Source organism: Ictidomys tridecemlineatus, chromosome 6, assembly GCF_052094955.1.
Source record: "Ictidomys tridecemlineatus isolate mIctTri1 chromosome 6, mIctTri1.hap1, whole genome shotgun sequence".
NCBI classification, from domain to species: domain Eukaryota; kingdom Metazoa; phylum Chordata; class Mammalia; order Rodentia; family Sciuridae; genus Ictidomys; species Ictidomys tridecemlineatus.
In genome coordinates, this window is record NC_135482.1 from 146,938,921 (window position 1) to 146,953,862 (window position 14,942).

Here is a 14,942-nt window from a genome sequence, read left to right on the forward strand (position 1 = left end):
ATTTTTCCTTCTTAAACTAAGGCAGATGTCAATAAACTGTGACTTATTATCAGATTAGATCCAATGTGCCTGATTTTGAATGGTCCAAGAGAACAATGTTTTCATGCCAGTGTTTTTAAAAAATCAGAAGAGTTATATTAAATGACACATAGAATTTTTATGAAATTAAAATTTAATTTTCTATCAATGAAATTTTATTGGAACACAACCAATAGGTTAAGATTTCCATTTTACAAATCCACATAATCGTATTATAAAATATGTATTGTATCAATAGTCACCACAAAGACGGAAAGCACCAGCCTGAAGTGGCAAGGTCATGTATGTGTCAGCAACTACAGTAAACAGTGACATAAGAAGGCTATTTGCCATAATGATTGCAAAAATGAGTTTAGGCCTAAATTCCTGATAATTATTGCTAGCTGTAACATCTTATAAAACTTAATCTCTTTGCTCTTTAATTTGTTGATCTATGAAATGAAATTGATAATACATTACTGAAACCATTGTGAAGAGTATTATCTCTTTAGGTTACGATAGCAAAATACTGTGCACTATGAGGTTTAGAAATAAGGGAAATATTCCTCACAGTTCCGGAGGCTAGAAAGTCCAAGATCAAAAATGCCAATGGATTTGGTATCTGGTAAAGCCTACTTTCTCATGGATGACACCTTGTCAGCATGTTCTCACTGGTTGGAAAAATAAACAATTACCTGGGTTCTCTGTTATAAGCACCCTAATCCTACTGTTAGGACTCAGCCCTCAAGATCTAGACAACTCTCCAAAGGCATCACCTCTGGATGTTGCCACATTGGGGTTTAGATTACCACGTACAAATTTGAGGAGAGAAGACAATCATTCAGACCATAGTAATTATTAATTTTACAAAAATTAACAAGTGCTCAATTTTTTACTTTGTAAAGAATGTTTATTAAATCATAGCGAAATATCTCATACATTTTAATAACACAGGAAGCTTCAATCATTTTTAGTTCTTTTTTTTAATTTTCACTCACTATATAACAACAGCTAAGGAGTAAAAATGTAGCTAAGAGTCTCAGAACTTAGCTTAAATGAAGAAGTTTCTTATTGCATTTGATGTAAATTATTATGAATTATTTTTCACTTTGTATTATTTTATATTGAGGTACAATGTATATTCTGCATATTTTCTGTGTAAAATTGTTACTCTAAATAGTGCCCTCTATCTTTGGAATCGGTTGCTAAACACATTGATAGGCAGATATTCTTTCAGAGGTATCGACAAACTGGTTTAGTATTGCAAAATTTATTTTTGAGTATTTAATGGAGTTGTAATATGTATCAGGCCAGGTGATAGAAGCTGGGGAAACAGTAACAGAAAGGCAATTCTATGTTATCTTTTATATGAGTAATCTTTTTGCTCTTGAAAACAATTTCATTGTTTCTTCAGTTTTAAGAACTTTCGTCTAAAATTGATATTGAGAATAAATTTTGTCTGAGGCTCATTAAATATAATAATTATTTAGATTTTAAATCTGTCAAGAGGGATTCCTTCAACTTTTATACTATAAAGGGAAATTAATAGTTATTGAGAGATTTTATCAGTTCTTTTCATGACAGAATATGCTGTTAGAAGTATTCTTTAGTGACAGTGAGAGGCAAAAAGTAAACCTCGACAATAATAAAAAATAAACAAATAAGACTATCAACAAAAGGAGCTGATAAGAACAATTTCAGAAGATGAAAGTTTTAGGGGCTCACCATTTCAGGGTTCTCGGTCCAAAGATGGCCGACTCCATTCCTAAGAGCCTGAAATGAGACATAGTGTGATGGACAAAAGCTGTTGGGAACATGGCTCCAGGAAATAGAGAGGGAGGGAGAGAGGGAGAGGGGCCTGGGGGGGTGGGGAGACATCACAGGCTCTTCTCACCAGGACAAAATACAAACCTCAAAGGCACACTCTCAGAGACCCATCTTCTCCAGCCACACCATACCTGCCTACAGCTACCACCAAGTTAATCCCTATCAGGAGATTAATTTACTGGTTAGGTTAAACCTCTTATAGACTAATCATTTCATCTCTAAACTTTCTTGCATTATCTCACACGTAAACCTATAGGGTACATCTAATATCTAAACCATAACAGTAACTAATAGGATAATTGAAAGTGAAGAATCAATTTATACTTGCACAATTTATAAAACTAAACTGGTTCTTACTTAATGATTCTAAATCAAGTAGAAATGAAAAAAATAAAACATGAAATTTGTATTGTTTCTTAATATAATCATCATATATATTAAAGTTATAAATCACTAAAAAATTCAAAGAATAAAAAAGATTTGGCTTACATCTGATTCAAAAGGGACATAAATGAAAGTTGATTGTTTTAGTCAGTATTTTCAAATACCACCATGTTTTTGTTTTATTTCCAAATTTTTGTGTATAATAAAGACAATAAGAAAAAATTGTTTTTTGGAGTTTTCCATATAGTTGTTGTTATTTTATGTTAAAGAGATTCAAATTAATAAGAAGATAAGTAAATTTAGTAGGGAAAATTACTTTAAATTTATAAGAACTTGGAAATATTTTTTAAACTTGTTTTTAGTGCCTAGTACACAAGAAGTAAGTAAAAATGATATTTGCTACATAGTGATAAATATCACTATGTAATCATATGATTTAGCAAAAGTTAGGTAGTAAAGACATCACTTAGTGTGCTCATTTTGATAACCTTTCTATATCTATATTTTCCATTGTTACATAAATATCTGTTTATTATTTCATATAAAATGAAGTACAAGAAATTTTTAAATATTTTACTTATTTTCAGTTTAATCTTGAAATAAATATAATTTAAACATAACTAGCTGAATCTCTTGCTGTAATGATTTTGATGGAAATTTTAGATCTATACCCATATCAAAGTGATCTTAAACATTGAAGGCAAAGATTTGATACGCCTTCTAAATAATTCCTTTTAAACATTTTGTTAGACCTTCAAAGGATCAAACAGAAGAGATATGATCCACTTTTTCTTTTAGTTGTACTTGAATTTTTGTGGAATTAAAATGTATATGCAGATGAAAAATATTGTAATAATATTTTAAAGGAATAGGTAAATAATGAAGTAATTCTTAATAACAAATAATTTAGAAAAGTGGTGTACCTAAACTCATTTGGCAAGCCTGAACCAATATCCTCTGATGGACATTGCAAAAAATATTTAAAAGAAGAATTCTACAAATTAAAATATTGGCACACAGTGTCAGGACTACTAGAGATAGCTAAAATTTATTGTGAGTATAATTTATTCAATACATATATGGTCCTATTTTTCCAACTTTCTATTTGATGATTAACTCAGTTACTTTCACTTCATGTTTATTAATATTATGGCTTAGATATGTGTACTCCCCAAAAAACTTATGTGTGAGACAATCTAAGAAAGTTTAGAGGTAAAATGTGTGCATTGATCCAGTGACTGTAGGTGGGCACAGTGTGGCAGGAGGAGGTAGGTAACTGAGGACTTCCATTTGGGGTACATATTTTGTAATATTGAGCAGATCTCCCTCTTTCTCCTTAATTGTTGCCATATTCTGTGCTGCTTTTCCTCCTCTTTACCTTTATGCTGTGATGTTCTGCCTCACCTAAGGGACCAGAGCAATGGAGTAGGTTATTTTTGGACTGAGACCTCTGAAACACTAAGTCCCAAATAAACTTTTCCTTCTTTAAATTGTTCTTATAGGGTCATTTGGTCAAAAGAAACAATAAACAAAAACCTGTCCAAAATACTTATCTATGTTTTAATGCAGTTCTATAAGTTCTCAAATGTAAGATATATTTGAGTGTTTCCAGGAGTGGAGTGTGTAGAATAAAAATACAGAAAGCACTGGCTTGGCTTTATGCTCAAGCTCATATCCTTGTATTAAGATCATTAAACTTTGAAGCATATCCTAAAGTAAATGAATTTTCATTTCTCTCCTTCTAATTCATAAGTTATGTTCTCTCCTAACTTCCCCTTTAAACTTGATCTTGTAATGATTAGGAAATGAGGGGTAGAAATACTGAAAAGAAAAAAAAATAACAGTAATCAGGTAAAAGGCATCGAAGGATGTAAGTGCTCAGTTTTGAAATTTTAATGATATAAATAAATAAAGATCAATTTTAAGCACAATTCTATATTAAAAATGTATTTCTTTTTCAAAACATGTTAGGTGTATGATACACTTTCATGGATAATATTTTAAAGATAAAACTGATACAATTTACATAAATAAGTAAAATTAGAATAACCTAACAAGCCCAAAAAGGGGGATTTTGTTGAATTTCTTCTGGAAAATTTTCCCTATGCAAATAAATTCTATTATAGTGTATTAATATATTTTAACATGTTCATGTCTACTTTCTACAAATTGCTCATTTTCCCTGCTTATACCTATTCTCCCCTCTTTCCCATACAATGTGCTATGTGGCTTAGTTAACTTCATAAATAGAAAATATTATTGATAACGTATTACTTCTTGAATAGAAGAGGATGATAAGCAAATTGGATGTCAGAACAATAGTTACAAAACATACCTATGTGGGTATAAAAAGCAACTGGAATATAGCTCTCCCCATTTGGATAATTAGTGAGGAGAACTAAGTCAGGCGCAACCTTAGAAAGACAAAAGAGAAGTTTAGCAGTTCTTTGATACAGTGGGAATATACTATAAACAAATATTAATTGAATATTGGGTTTTCCTGTTATTAAAAGTTATTTGTGTCACTCAACAATTAGCAGTTTGGTATGAAAATGTGTGGATATCTTGCAGAAATATTAAAAGTTTTCTAATGTAAAAAACATATTTAAAATAAAAATATTCTAACCAAACCAAGATATTTTATAAAATGGTACTTTGTTAAAATAATGAGTATACTACATGAATTTCTGTGTCACTGTAGCAAGAAAAAAATTCACATATAGCTTATTAAAGAAAATATGTTCCAGATGAAATATTATCAAATTACTATTCTACAGTCTTTTTGGAACTATTAAAATGAAACATTATTTCATCACTAGTCAAAGACAATAAGATGATGTAGCTCCGATGTTAATCTGAATTAGGCAAGAATATAATTTATAATGCAGTAACACCAATTGTTTCAAATATAAACTAATCACACTTGTTTTGAGTAGAAATATTGGTTTTTCAAAAGCAAAACTTGCCATAGTTTAAAAAATGTAAATTTCAAGTTACACTTAAAATTACATTTTTTAATTTACATTATTTTAAGTCACATAAAATTTTATAAGTGTGAATGGAAAAGGAATGCAAACAGATGGCCTTTCATCCAACTTCAGGGATATCTAGGGATTGATTTAACTCTTTTCCTAATCCCCTTTAAACCATTTATATTGTTTATCAAATTCAAGATAATTTACCAATTAAACATCTATACTGAGAGCCTAGATCAATTATGTATTGATAAGTAATTGGGACTTATTAAATGTAGCTGTGAAAAGAATTGCATAACCCTGAGGGTATTACAGGACTAGTTAGTAACACACATACACACACACACACACACACACACACACATCCAAGAAGGCACAGACTAAATATAAATGTGAAGGAGCTCTAAATCTAAGGAATTCCATGAACTACATTGTTCTCTTATGTGTTTCCCAAGTGGGGAGAGACTGAGATATAGTTTGGGACTGTTCTTCATTGTGTGGTAGTTCTTGTCTTGTGCAAGTAAATGCTTTAAATCCATGTAAATACACCCATTCAGAAATGAAATTATCAGATGCCAGAGCTACGCTTGTGCTAAGTTCTTTCCATTCAGTACCTGCCTCTCTTACTTTTAGGAAAGCACTACTACCCCAATCCTATCAAAATGTATATGTTATGTCTGATTTTGCTCATTCTATATCTATAATTTTAACTATGTCCTCCTTTCTGTTTGGCTTATTTTGTTCAGCATTTTCTTTGTGATATTCATCCATACTGTGAAAGGTTGGGAGATATTTTGTTATTTTTTATTATTGGCATTATCTATTCTATTGTAGAAATGGTAGCATTTATCCATTGTACTGTTAACAGATATTTGGTATTGTTAACAGATATTTTGGCTTTGAAAATTCTTATAATTTTTGTTATATATCATATATATATATACATATAAATTCATACATTATGAGTGAGAATGACCCCTCATAAGCTCAACATTAGTTTTCAATTTTTTTCACAGGGAGAGTGCTAGAGTTCCAGCTACTTTACATCCATGTCAGCACTTAGCATTTTCTGTCTTCAAAGTTTAGAAATTGAAGTAAGTATGTATTATTATCTTATTTTAGTTTTCATTTTAATGTTCCTAATAGTAATAATGAGCGTGCGCACACACACATACACTCTTCCTTCCTTCTAATTTGCCTTTAGAATCACTAATAAGACCACTTCTTAAAAAAGGAATCGGTATAAATTAGGGCCAATGTAGAAATTATCCTTTTAGGGTTACATATTTGTAGAAAGTTTTAACTAATATTTTCCAATTCTAAAACCACAAAAATTTTTACTAGGATATCCTTTAGACATTTTATTAGTTAGCATCAAGAGCTTTAATGTATCTGTGATTTTTATGTCTATGTGACTTGGGGTTGATTTTTGTTTTTCTTCTATTCCTTGATAGTATAATTACATATCTTTAGTATAATATCAGAATCTCTTAATTATAACTTTATAAGACATCTTTATTCATAGTCTTATACCCCTTACAAATATGTTATTCATTAATATCATCTTGACCATATTTGCTTTTTTCCATTTTAAAATACAACAATCATACTTGTCAACAAAGTAGACTGCTAATATTTTAACTGAGATAACATTGGATTCAATCACTATTTCGTGTGTTCTGAAACTTCACTCAATGTAAATAATCTTATATATATCAAAGGCTCTTTCTCTACTATTCAGTGTTTTTTTTTCTTTCTCAAATGCTCAAAAGGTTTATTTGTGCTAATAAACATAATTTTTTCCACAATGACACTGAGAATCCAAAAAGGTTTTATATAACACATAATTAAAACTCTTTCCTGAAATATGTTTTTTTTTCAAAAAGATATCAGGTTATCACATTTTCTATAAGAATTATTTTGTCTATGAACAAATTATTTTTCTCTTATGTACTAAACAGAGTTCCTGACCTATGCTCATTTTGAATTATAAAAAAATTCAAGAAATTATTTGATGAGATAAAAAAAATGAGGCTAATCTTTTGCTTTTTCTACTTTATGGATCAAATTTTAAGTCATTTGATGTATCATACACAGTTTTGTTATTGATATTACAAGAACTAAAATTATAGATTAATACATACAGATTAACTATGCCCAGTTTTCCATAGTTAAGCTTTATAAAAATGTGAATGTAGATTACTATAATAATACCAACAATTTTACATATCACAATTTATTTTGTTTTCCCGTTTGATGTCCCAAGCAAAAGCAAGCAACTGGAAGCTCTTGAATTAGGTGATAAAGATGTAATAATAGGTTCTTGATCTAAAGATATGATCAGATAGCCATATTTTCTCCTTAGTAGTTAATTTATTAGAATGTCCTTGCTTCTCTCTTAGGAGTTTGAAGTATGGTTCTTTGTTCAATGTTTTGTGTCAGAGTGAGAGATTTCCCTGCTACCAGTTTCCCTCCACAGACTAAGCTAATTAAATACAAAGCAAGAGAGATTTCCACCCTAATAAATCTGCCTGTGGGTTAAGACACTATGTCACTTTGGTAGTTCTTTCAATAAAGCCAGGAGGGATTAAAACTGGAGCCTTTTTTTAAATCATTGCACATGACATTAGTAATAGTCTTCCAATCTTACCCTATCACAATGAACGCTTTGACAGGAAAATTTCCCCCTACTTCTTTCAGCAATCTAAGTGAGATGACCAGCACTTAGGACAACTGACAGATTCTATTATAAAAATCCATACATATTTTTTTTTAGTAGTGGAAATAAAGAAACTTATTTCCATCTCTATAAATCCTAATTTATCTCATATAACTATATTGAACATAAAACAGTTTTCTGTTTTAAGTCTTCTGATTTTGACAACAACTCTCAAGCTTTGTCACTGGTAAAATAGATGTTTATTTTAAATGTCTTGCTTGCTTTACACATGTCCTTTTGTAAATAAAATTGGTAAAAATCCAGTGATACTTTAATTTCTCAAATATAGCAGATCACATAAGATTGATTTGTAATTGAGTTTACTTTTCTTTAAAGACAAATTCAATTTGATGTAAGCTTACCTTGTTGTTTGCATATTTGGTAATCACCAGCCATTTTTTATAAAGCTGCTACTCTTAGATGGCATGACTAAATCTTATTTTAAGTACATACCTGCAGGACTAGGAAGCCCCTCCTTAACGTGATAATGAAAATGTTATATTTTATATACTACCTTTGTCAAGATAGGCAGTGGTACTGTGTTGTCAATGAGTTGAAGACTTCATTATTAAAATCTACCACTGGATCTGTTTAATCAATAATTCCCAAAATTTACATTATATATTCCATATTATGCAGAACAAAAACGTTCTCCAGAGCTTCCATGAGTAACTTTATCTATTTTTTCTAAACCTCTTTTATAATTTGTTTGAGATTATATAACACAAAGTAGCTGTTAAATAATCCTTCCTGTAATATCACCACTGTATTCTCATAGCCACTCCCTTCCTTTCCACAGTGAAAGACAGTGTCCAGATTGAAACACTAGTATTTAAGAAATGAGTATAGATGATAATTATATAGTTGAAGAAATTTCCCCAATGATTCTATAATAAAGTAAGCAGTAAGTGACACTGTATTTAGTTGCCCTACCAATTATGATGTGAATTACTGAAAACAAAATTCTTCATCCATTTAATTTTTATGTATGGATCTAGGAAGTAAAAATGAATGCATCAGAGAAAATAATGAAAATCGGGCGCTGCAGCGCGCGCCCGGCCCCAACACTTTCCAACCTGCGCGCCTGCTGTCTTGGGGCTCCTCAGAGCATGCCGACTTGTGCCTCAGACTCTGGACGCTTCCATTCCTAGAGGGGCCCATCTTAGAGGCCTATGGGTGCAGGTACCAGGATCGCTTTCTTCCCCAGGGTTTTCTGCAGCCCTTCTCATGTTGGATAATGTGATTCATTAGAAAAAGAGCCCCTCATCCTCTTCCTATCCATGAGCCAGTCGTCCTAACTGCTCTCCCATCATACACTGCCCTCATGTCTGCTATACTCCTGAATCTGTATTTTGGGGGATCTCTGCCCAAAAAGGCATTGGAAGGAAATGCCAAGCACCAAAAGTTTGTTAAGAGGCGATGGCTCTTGGAACAGAGGGGCATTCTCAATAAAAAGAAGCAGACCCCTAGCAAGGTGCCTAAATTACACTCAGAACCTCCAAAGAAAGGGGAAAATGTGAGAGTGGATGGCACTTGCAAGATCCCGTCCCTTTCAAAAAGGAACATAGCTGCATCCAGCAGTGGGTCAGGATTGTCCCTGGACAAGAAAGTTTCAGTGTCTTGGCTGTCCCCTGCTCCTTCAAAGAAAGCTAATTCTGTTACAGCTAAAGTAGATTTTCTGGGGGAATTCCAGAGTGCCCTTTCAAAGATTCAGAGCCACCCAACTTGCTCCCAAAAGAAGACCCCCCAGAAGAACTCTCCTCAGAACAATGCCACACAGAATCCCACCAGAGCTCAGAGAGTAAGTGCTCTGGAATATCCCAGAAGTTCCCAGGAAAGATGGAGGCAATTGATGGTGGAATTGATGGTGGGCATAGGACCCAAAGGACATGTTAGTTCCTTGGCTCGATGTAGCATTGTCAACTATGATGGAGATGTGCTTTATAATGAGTACATCCTTCCACCCTGCCACATTGTGGACTACCTGACCTAATGGAGCGGTATCTGCAAGAAGCACATGGTGAATGCTACACCCTTCAACACCGCTTGGAGCCAGATCTTAAAGATACTTTTGGGGAAGATAGTGGTAGGACATGCCATCCACAAAGACTTCAAAGCCCTGCAGTACTTTAATCCCAAGTCCCTCACCTGAGACACCTCCCAAATCCCCCTCCTCAATCGGAAGGCCAACTGTCCGGAGAATGCCACCAAGTCTCTGAAGCGCCTCACCAAGCAGCTGCCACACCGGGACATACAGGTCGGGAAAGGCCATTCCTCTGTGGAAGACGCCCAGGCCACCATGAAGTTGTACAAGCTGCTAGTTGAAGTTGAGTGGGAACAACACCTGGCCCAGGATCTCCCGAAAAACTAGCAGCTGGGGGAGACAGGCCACACCCAGGAGAAACGGCAGCAGGTCCATGCCTGCCTCTGCTTGCTTCACACCTGTGGAAGCTGGACTTGCTGGGGAGACACTCTCCACCCCAGACCTAATATCCACTGAAATCTCACCTCAGCTCTTGTGTCCTGTATCTGGTTAAGTGTTCCATGGAAGCAGGAGACCTTCACATCAGATTCCAGCCCTAGATTGCTTATATGGTGCTAACCACAGGTCCCAGGGTGCTTTGTGCCAAGTCAGGCTTTTTGATTTCCATGGCAGGGCATACTGGGAAATGTAGTTTCCCACATTGCCTTATCACTAGGGTGGCTGTAAGTCTCTTGCTTTTTAGAGACAGGTTGGGGTTGGGGGGTCGTCCAAGTTGACCTTAAATTCCTGGGCCCCAGCAATCCTCCTTACCTCAGCTTCCTGAGTCGCTGGGACTAGAGGCCTGTGCTCCTATGCCCAGCATTTTTTATTCTCAAGTAATTAACAGCATCCTTTCACTTTCAAAAGTTTCCTGATTGGATACAGAATGGTGTGGTCACATTGTGTATCCCAGACCCTGCTTTTGCTACAGAGTCTGCGTCCAGCCTGCTAGGATGCCACCTGCCAACTTTGAGAAGAGCCACTATTAGTGAGGTTTTGTTCTTAAGGCTAGAAGACAGTGAAGTAAGAGTGTAGCTTAGAAATCAACTTCTCTGATTTAGAAAAGCAGTCTCTTACCTACAATAGTAGAGGATTTATTTAATTTAGGTTCTACTTAGAAGGTTGAAAATAAGTTAACCTGGTTTTAATGTTTTTGTTTTCTCTTTTGTTTTAGTCTTTTACCTTGCTAAACCAAACGTCTAAAACTCAGATGATCTCTTTGATAGATTTTTATAATGGAAAAAAAAAGAAAAGAATGAAAATCTCAGCCCTTGTATAGCTTCTATTCTAGTATAATATACTCTCTAAAAATGATGCTCACCCTTGCCAATTCTCAGTCCTACCTGGATTTCATAATCACTGTTTCATAGAAGTAAGATTTTTTTAGTTTTATTTTATTGCATTTCAATTCATATTACACATATAGAGCACAATTTTTCATATCCCTGGTTGTAGAAAAAGTAGAGTCACACCATTGGTGTTGTCATAACATATACCTAAGGTAATGATGTCTATTTCATTCTACCATTTTTTTCTACCCCAATGCCCCCTCCCTTACCCTCCCTCCCATTTTCCCTACCAGAGTTTATCTAATCCTTCCATCTCCCCTGCCCAACCACATTATGGATCAGCATCCTTAAATCAGAGAAGACATTCTGCATTTGGGATTTAGGGATTGGAAAACTTCACTTAGCATTATATGCTCCAAATTCATCCATTAAGATTTTAAGGCTCAATTCAGAGGTGTTTCCTAGAGGATAGGCAAGGCTCTCAATATTATTTTAGCCTAAAACCTATTGTTGTCATCTAGTAGGCAGATACTAAGGTGGGTTGTTTATAAGAGTGGGGGAGAGAATTTTCATTGAGAAGAGGAATATCCTGGACAAAAATTACATTGTGGGGCTGGAGTTGTGGCTCAGTGGTAGAGCACTTGTCTAGCATGTGTAAGGCCCTGGATTCAATTCTCAGCATCGAATATAAATAAGTGAATAAAATAAAGGACCATCAACATCTAAAATAAAATTTAGAAAAAAAAATTACATTGAAAAGTGATGAATAAAAAGCATGAGCCTGTAAAAACAGGGGCAGGAAAATAGATAAATGAAGTAGAAATATTTACCCTGGTTTTTATGAATATTTACATTTTCACATTCTTAACAAATAGCCACTGGGTTTGGCAAAATTTACTCAAAAGCCTCAAATGTTCAAAAGAGCTCTTGAGATAGAGATCATTAATTCTGTATTTCACTAGAAGTTCATCTGTTAGGCTTCTCATTAATTTCAAAGATATTGGAGGGAATGGCAGATAATAGAGTTGCTAAAATATATACAGATAATTTTGCCAAACACTATTGTGTGTATTAGGTTGGGTGTAAGCAACACATATAATGGTTTGAGTAGTGTTACACCAAGTGGGGGAGGTGTATTTAGAATTCCTGAAAGCTTTTCCCAGGTGGCATGGATAAAACCAGTGAGAAATTAACAGAACAACAACAAAAAAAAAATGTTTATTTACATTATGTAATTCCCAGCAGCAAGCTCTCTTAGACTGTGATAATGTCTTCCAAGTTTTCCATTTGAGTTATGTAAAACTAGATTAGACAAATCACTAGAGAATTTACTCAAGGATAAAAGCCTATCCAGACAGAAAGATGGGGAGACGACCAAACAATCCTTTTCCTTCTCTAATTTCTGACTCCAAGAAACCTACGATGGATCTAAACACAAAGCAGTTGCCCTTTCAATTTTCCAAGATGAAAGGATGTTATTCATCTTCATAACCAGAATAGTTATTAAAGGAACAGTTCTATGTCAGATTTTTCAATAGATAATTTGAATATTTTCCTATAGCGAAATAGCTCAATGTATTTGACATATAATTGTCACGTACTTCCTGTGTAATCAATTATAAGGGACTTTATAATTATATGCCATGCATACCACCATATTTTTAACATCATGAAATTGCTTTTATTTAATTGTTCATATGCCATGAAAAGTGAAATAATTTGTGACTAAAAACAAAAAGGAAAAGGAAAATAAAAAGAAAGAAAACTAGAAACCTACTAAGGCAGGAACAAGGTTATTGTTGTCTTTGAAACATGAAAAATAGTCCTTACAGATTTTCATTTTACATTAATAAATATGTGTTCTTTGAGGAGAAAGAAAGAAAATATATGTTATCCATTAAGTCAGATGGATATTTAGTACCTCCTGAGTGAATGTGTTCAGAATAAAACAAAACAGTCACTGGTGAAAGATATTAAGACCAAGAATATCATCAGCTTCTATACCAGAAACTATTTTTATGGGACTAGTTTAAAATCATGAATGTTTACATATCTACCTTCTGTGTATGATTGCTTCTTTAAATATTTTTTCAGTTTATAATATAGGGAAAGATGAGTTTATGAATATAGGGAAACATGAACATGAATAGGGCATTTAACTGTCAAGAAATTATATAAGTAATGATCTGAAGAGAAAGGGATCTTTTATGTCACTTCTATAAAGATGAGAGAGAATATAAATAAAGCAAATATATCAAAGTCCTGAATGTAGAAAATTGACTTAAGTTTGGAAACACCAAATCAAATATCTACTTCCCCTTTTCCCCCTCTAAGATTAGGGAGTAAAGAAAGTTAGCAGGAGTCAAGTGATGTTTTATATCCAAGTTTGAGATGATTTTAGCTCAAAATGGTGATCACAGTACGATTTTTATTACTTTTCTATTTATTTATATTTTGGGGGAAATTATACAATTATAGGAAGAGTGTCAACTTTATCCTGATTCATAGGTCCGTGTGCTGTAAATACTCAGTATATCATAAGAACACATGAATGGGCACTTATTATTCTGTATCTCACAACAAAATTTATTTTGATCTTGTCTTTTGTGCACTGTTGAAACATCTTTAAAATTAATATTGATTTATGAGTAATATTTTTAAATTACATAAGAACATGAATAATATTCTATTAAGAGAATTTTAAATAACATATAAAACAACTTATTTTTATCATTACCAACTTTGCCACATCATGAAATATACCTTTTACTCTACTCATAGCCACAGACCATAATTTCATTGGAGACAATTCAAAAATGCTCTGAAATTTTTTTCAAGCCATCCAGATATCTTTCCCATGTGGGATACATTCCAATAAATGTCCTTGTCCTTTTTTAGCACTGAATGTTTTTTCACTTTAATTGGCTTATTGTTAACATTTGAATAAGTGATAGTTACATCCCAAGTTATCTTGAACTTTCAGAAGCCTGATATAATGGCATAACAAATCATCAGTATAGTCGGAGAGAAATTGAACCTTCAAAAAGAGTTCAGCACATGTAGGGAAGAAATGTACAAAAAAGAAAAATATCAATAATTAAAAGCAAAATGTTTCAATTCTGGTGAAAAATACACTAATAAGCAGACATATAATTACATTTCAAATGGCTAAGCATTTAAAATAGTCTGAAAATTAAGTTTCATTACTTTAGTCTAACTCATTCTCTGAATAAAGTAGATGACATTATATTTTTAAGCTCACAATGAACCTTGGTGGTGTTGGTGATTTTAATGTCATTAGTTATTAGAATATCCATAGATTCTAATGCTAAGAATATTGGTAAATGTTTAATGTTTGCTTTACTACTTAAAATCTTAAAGTAAATTTGTACTTATATTACATCCTTTGAAAATAAGACCTTTGGTTTTCCTTAATGGTGAGGGGTACTTAAAAGAAGGAGGATTCTTTCTGTAGTAAAAATACATTTCTCCTCTATCCTTTCTTAAATATTTCTTCTATGAGGAAAAAAAAATGTTGATGTTTTTCTACTAAATGTGTAACACAGTTGCAAAAAAACAAAACTGTAATAAACACTGAGCACTTTTTAGTCACTCTGATATCAACATATAGCTACACCATTTAACTGTATCCTCATATCAGGAAGTACTTTTTCATTTTAATCAGCATATAGTGGTTTTTTGAAACG

The 14,942-nt window shown here is 33.1% G+C and overlaps 1 pseudogene; it reads left to right on the forward strand.

The window, feature by feature from the left end:
- Positions 1-9,247: 9,247 nt before the first annotated feature.
- Positions 9,248-10,294, forward strand: LOC101955066 (interferon-stimulated 20 kDa exonuclease-like 2 pseudogene; annotated as a pseudogene).
- Positions 10,295-14,942: the final 4,648 nt, after the last annotated feature.